The following is a 6,829-nucleotide window of genomic DNA, read 5'->3' as shown; positions in this document are numbered from 1 at the left end:
TTCTCCTCTCCCATCTCCTATTATATCCCCTGCAGTAGTTCCTACCAAACGTTCCTCTAGACTATCCAAACCACCTATCTGGCTTCAGGACTTTTTACTATGTCTAAAAGCCACTCTTGTCTGTTTCCAGTATCTGACTTTGTTACCTACAGACACATTTTTCCTTCTTATAGCTCATGTATTAAGATATATTCAGCTATCACAATGCCCTCTTCTTATAAAGAAGATGCTCTTGACCCTCAGTGGATTTAGGCAATGTAGCTAGAAATACATGCCTTGGTAGACAACAAAACTTGGAGTCTGGTAGATCTTCCTCCTGGTAAGAAACCTATTGGTTACAGATGGATTTATAAAGTCAAATATAAGTCTATAGGGGAAGTGGAGAGGTATAAATCCAAGTTAGTTGCTAAGGGCTATAGCCAACAAGAGGGCATAAATTATGGTGAAACTTTTAGTCTTGTGGCAAAAATGGTTACTGTGAGGTCTATAGTAGCTCTTGCTGCTTCAAAGGGTTGTCTTATCCATCAAATGGATGTTCACAATTCTTTCCTTAATGGTGATTTGTTATAAGATGTGTACATGACCATTCCTTCTGGGTTTGCTGGACAGGGGGAGAATACTAAAGTCTGCAAACTTCACAAGTCTCTGTATGGTCTCAAACAAGCACCAAGGTAGTGGAACTTCAAGCTAACACAATCTTTGCTTTAGTTGGGATTTCATCAAAGTCATTATGACTACTCACTCTTTAATAGACATGATAAAAATGATATACTCATTATGTTGGTCTATGTAGATGACCTTTTGATCACTGGTAGTAACCAGGATATCATCAGTGACACCAAAAAAGATTTACAAAAGAAGTTCAAGATGAAGGATTTGGGAGAACTCAAATTCTTCCTAGGGATTGAATGTGCTAGATCAAGCAAAGAGATTCACATATCTCAAAGGAAATATGCTCTTGAACTGATAGCTGAGTGTGATCTAGGGGGAGCTAAACCTATAGCAACTACACTAGAATAGAATCAGAAGCTCACATCTGTACAATATGATGAGTGTATTAAAGGTAAAGGTAATGAGGGATATGAAGATCACAAACTGCAGGATCCCAACAAGTACCAAAGACTAGTAGGAAGACTTTTATATATGACCATGTCTAGACTTGACTTAGCCTTCTTAGTTCAGGTCCTAAGTAAGTACATGCACTTCCCCAAAGAGTCTTACATGGAAGCTGCATTGAGAGTAGTTAGATACATAAAACAAGACCCTGGACTTAGATTACTAATGCCAGTAAAAGACACCAACAAACTTCTAGCTTACTGTGACTCAAATTGGGGAGGCTGCTTGGAGACAAAAAGATCTATAACTAGCTACTTGGTCAAGTTTGGTGGAGCCTTGATATCCTGGAAGTCTAATAAGCAAGAGATTGTATCCAGAAGCTCAGCTGAAGCTGAGTTCAAAAGTATGGCTAACTGTGCTGCTGAAGTTACATGGATTGTGGGGCTGTTTAAAGAACTTGGAGTACACATTGAGCTACCTATAACAATGGTGTGTGACAGGAAAATATCCATCCAGATTGCTGCTAATCCTATCTTCCATGAAAGAACCAAACACATAGACATTGATTGTCACTTCGTAAGAGAAAACATCAACCAAGAAATGCTGAAAATAGAATTCACACACACCAAGGATCAACTAGAAGAGAAAACTCCATCAATGGAGTTATCAAATATAAAATAAGAGAAAATTCCAAAAGTGTTGGAAATTGATTCAAAATTCTATTTTTTTAAGATTATTGTCTAGGATTAGATAAGAATCCTGATAATCATAAATTGGACGATTACTAGTATTAATTTTTGTTATAGCCTGTAAAATAAAAGACAATTCCAAAAGTGTTGGAAATTGATTCAAAAATCTATTTTTGAAGTTTACTGACTAGGATAAGTTATTTACTATGCATTGAATAAGTCTTTTACTACAGTTGAAGGAGTCTTTACTAGGTTTCTATTTTATCTGATGTCGTTGCTACTTTTCTGATGTTTTCCTAGTTGTAGTCAAGTAGGAGTCTTTTGGATAAACTTCATCTTTGTGACTTTATAAGCCTATAAAAGGCAGACTTTTGGTTAATAAAGTATGCTCTTCTACAAATAATTTTATTCATCTTCCTTGCATAACTCTAAGTTTTCTAGTTAAAGAATATCTCTTTTTCTAACATTATGGTATCATAGCTTGCATTCAGTCTTTGACTGGGCGATAGAAAGATTAAGAAACATGTGAGGGAGGGAAACAATTATGGCAGTAAATGGTGTTTCCTCGTCGTCACAACTGCTCATACCCATCTTCAATGGTGAGAAGTATGTGTTTTGGATTATCAAGATGAAGACTTGTTTAGGTCTCAAGAATTAAGGGACTTAGTCGAAGATGGGTTCATTATTATAAAAGAGTCATATGCAGAGGAAGAGAAGAGATTAAAAGAAATCAGAAAGAAGGATGCCAAAGCTTTGTTCTTTATTCAACAAGTAGTTCATGACACAATTTTCTCAAGAATTACAGCAGCTGCTATTTCAGGAGAGGCTTGACAGAATTTGAAAATAGAGTTTCAAGGTTCCTCAAAGGTAGTTACTATGAAACTAAAATCTCATCATTGTGACTTTGAAACATTGTTCATGAAAAATAATGAATTTGTGCAAGATTTATTTATCAAGAATTAGTGGAATTGTATGTCAAATGAAATCCTACGGTGAAGAGGTAGGTGATTAAATTATAGTTTCAAAAGTTTTAAGAAGTTTAGCTCCAAAATTTGATCACGTGGTTGTAGCCATAGAGTTATCAAAAGACTTATCTGTATTTTTCATTTGATGAATAATAGGTTCTTTACAATTGCATGAGTCACAGATTAACAAGTCAATTGAGAAGACTGAAAAACAGGCATTTCAAGTGAAGGAAGAGCATCTAATTCAAAATAAAAAGTCACTAGAACAAAGAGAGCAAAGACGTGGCAGAGGATCGTTTAGAGATAGAGAATGTGGTAGAGGCAGATGATAGACAAATAGAAGTGGAGTGCAATGTTATAATTGTCACAGATTTGGAAGAGGAAGAAGAAAATATGCTTTTATGGCCCGCTCTACCATCATAGATCATAAGATTGGCGTTTAATTTGTGGATAGTGGCTGCTCCCATCACATGACTGGTGAAACATCAGGATTTAACGAGTTAGATGAGATGAAAAAAAGGCCAGTTTGTCTTGGGGATAATAAGGAGATTCAAGTTGAAGGTGAAGGTACTGTTGCTGTCCAAACTAGTCAAGGTAAAGTGAAACTTATCCAAAATATTTTATTTGCTCCTAGTTTGGCACATAACTTGCTAAGTGTTGGACAATTGTTGAATAGTGAATTCTCTGTCTTATTTGATGATGTCTCATGTATTATTAAGAATAAAAAGTTGGGACAAATCTTAGAAAATATTCCTATGAAAGAGAACAAAATGTTTTCACTTGAAGTTTCAAAAAATGAACAAGCCTTAGTTGTTAGTGAGAAAAATCTTGAAGAATCTAAGTTGTGGCATTTGCATTATGGATAATTGAATATGAATGGATTGAGATTGTTGAGTCAAAATAATATGGTTCATGGTTTACCAAATATAGAATATATTGAAAATATATGTGAAGGTTGTATATACGAAAAGCAAAATAGAAAATATTTTCTTGTAGGAAGAACTTGAAGAACCACTAGTTGTCTAGAAATTGTTCACGCAGATTTATACAGGCCTATGTACACAAAATCACTTCCTGATTCTTGATATTTTCTATTATTAATTGATGATTAGAGTCGAATGAGTTGGGTATATTTTTTGAAGCTCAAATCAGAAACTTTTGAACGCTTCAAAAAATTCTAGACATTGGTTGAAAATCAAGTTGGTAACAAAGTTAAGGTTCTTCGCACTAATAGAGGAGGTGAAATTTTATCACAAGATTTTAAATTAATTGGTGAACAAAATGACATTCACAGGGAATTAACTGCACCTTAAACTCTAGAGCAAAATGGGATTGCCGAGCGGAAGAACCGAACTGTAATGGCGATGGCTAGGAGCATGTTGAAGAGTAAAAATCTTCCAAATTAATTTTGGGTTGAGGCTATTCACACTACAGTTTATCTACTTAATATTTCTCCGATAAAAGCAGTCATGGGTCAAACACCTTTTGAAATATGGAAAGGTAGAAAGTTGTGGGTTAGTCATTTGAGAATTTTTTATTGTATTGTATATGCTTTAATTAATTCTCAACATCACAAAATACTTGATGAAAAATCTAAAAAAATGCATCTTCCTTAGATATTGCTCTGAATCCAAAGCTTTTAGATTGTATAATTATAAGATCTCAGAAATTGAAAAGTCAAAAAACGAGGATCAAAATATGAATTTCTTAGAAAACTTAGCTTTTGGCACTAGGTGGCCTTCATGAGACCCACTACGGGTCGTGAAGAGAACTATGGGCCATGAAGGGCCACCGTGGTCCATTCCCAGCTAAATGGATTCCTGAGGTGAGGACCACGACAGGCCACCGCGACTCGTGGTGTAGTCCACGAATCGTTATGGCCTCCATGGTGATCCTCTCTGTAGGCCTCCTATTAGGATCATTTTTATGACCCATGTTAACAGACCTTGTTGTCCTCCACAGATTGTGGAGGCCTCCGTGGAGGAAGCCCTGAAACTTTTCCTGCAACCCCTAAAAATTTGAGTTTAAGTCCTATGTCACAGATAACTACCACGAGCCATATTGACTTTCACGGTCTGTGATATTTCTCGTGGTGGGCACCTCCTTTTTCAGAAAAGCCAAGTTCCTCACCACAATAGGGACCACGACCCATATTGGCCTTCACAGGTCATGGTGATGGTCCATTTGAGTTCCGAATTTAGTTTTAAGTTAGGGTTATTTTGATTATTTATCTATATTAAATTAATGAATGTGGACAGTTTTTGGACTAGATTTTTACCTATTAAGTAACCTGAATTCCGCTAACCCTCTCATTCTCACCATATTTTCCCAAAATCTAAAATCTTCTCTCCCAAGTTTTCTCTAAAGATTTTCTTCTTCCTTAAGTAATTCAAGGGATTCCTTCAAGGTCAAGCTTCCATTATTTACACTTTAGGGCTCATAAAGGTCAAGGTATGCGAGAATTCATCTATGGGTTCCTTTCACCCATGAAATTCCAAAGTTTTCTCTCAAATTCCCTTTTGATTTCTTCAATTATAAGCCCTAATTGCATGATTTTCATTAGATCTTCTCAATTATGATATATTTCAGTGTTATTAGTCAAATTGTGTATAATTCACATCATATTACTTGATTTCAAGATGAATTTTCATGACCTAAGTTTTATGCTAGTTTCAAGTATGATTTATGAGATATGATCATGATTTTTAAGTTATTTCAATGGAAGTTTTATGAATGAGTTTAAAGATGCTTTATGTAAAGAAGTTTATGAATGATGATTCTATGATGTTCCAAGCAAGTTTAAGATAGGGTAAGATATGTCCCTAAAGATATTTTATGATCAAAGATATGTAATATTGAAAGCCTACACCCACATTGCATGAGTTATATTATAGATGAGCTAATCCTATGATGTTATTATGATGATATTAGATGAGCTATTTTTATGTTATTTTATGAAGATGGATTGATATTTGTTATTACATTTCCCCATGAGTTTTATGATCAGTTTTATGAGTTTCATTGGGATAATGACTAAGCACCGAGTGGATCTTGGGATAGATATTCTCTCCCGCAATTAGGGCAAGATACCCATAGAAACATCCTACTGTCTCATAACTACATTGTCCGCGTAGGTTTATAGATGCCTATATGGCGAAGCTAGTGGATCTACATAGCCAATTAGTTGAGTTACTTATGGAGTGTGCCCTGGTAAGGTAGCCTCCCCTCTCTCAATGCAGGAGTCATCAAATTTTAAGTATTAGCTCACATGATCTTAAATGTCGGTTAAAGGTCCTATCCCACACAGTTTTAGTTGAGTTATGAGTTTCTATGATGATTATTAGATTTTGATGCATTGAACAATGAGACTAATGTCTTAACGTCTTGATGACGTTACTTATATTTTAAGGATATTGATTTTGCATCCCATGATTCATATTGATTAATGTTCGATAATTATTGTTCATGTATATTCTCACATGCTTAGTGTATTTCTTATCCTAACACATACTTTTTGCCTATATTGTAGGTATTAACGATCACATTGATCCTCCTCCCGCTCATGGTTTCAATTAGCACTATTGTACTATTAGTGAGTCCTTATGTTCCGAAGACGATACATTTTATTTCTTATGAATTTATGACTTCTTTTACCATCTATATTGAGTGAGCTAGGAGATTTTCTTATGCCCCCATCTAGACTAGTAGAGGCATGTTAGATGTTCATGGAGTCTATGTTATTTCTTATTCTATATTTTGAGACTTATGTTCTTTATTGAGACTATGCTTCCGTATCTTTTATTCTCGTTTATTGATTTTATGTACCTTTTGTATGCTTTTGAATGTTTATGCTAGGAAGCTTGGTTGTGGTCCTTCGGGATTTTAATCGCCGTTTTACGAATAGGCCCTAGGTCGGGTCGTGACAATAATTCCATAAATGAAAATGTGATTATTAGGAGATATGTGTTATTTGTTGAAAAAACATGCTGAAAATGGGAAAGCAATAGTAAAATTTCACAAGTTACAGTGGAAGATGAGGCATTTCCGAGTGAAGCGGTAAGTTAGCTTTTTGCTAATGCACCAATCCAATCTTTGAGAAATTCCAGTGACATTAGTCCA

This window comes from Solanum dulcamara, chromosome 6 (assembly GCF_947179165.1).
Source record: "Solanum dulcamara chromosome 6, daSolDulc1.2, whole genome shotgun sequence".
NCBI lineage: Eukaryota > Viridiplantae > Streptophyta > Magnoliopsida > Solanales > Solanaceae > Solanum > Solanum dulcamara.
Note: the sequence above shows the minus strand (reverse complement) of the source record.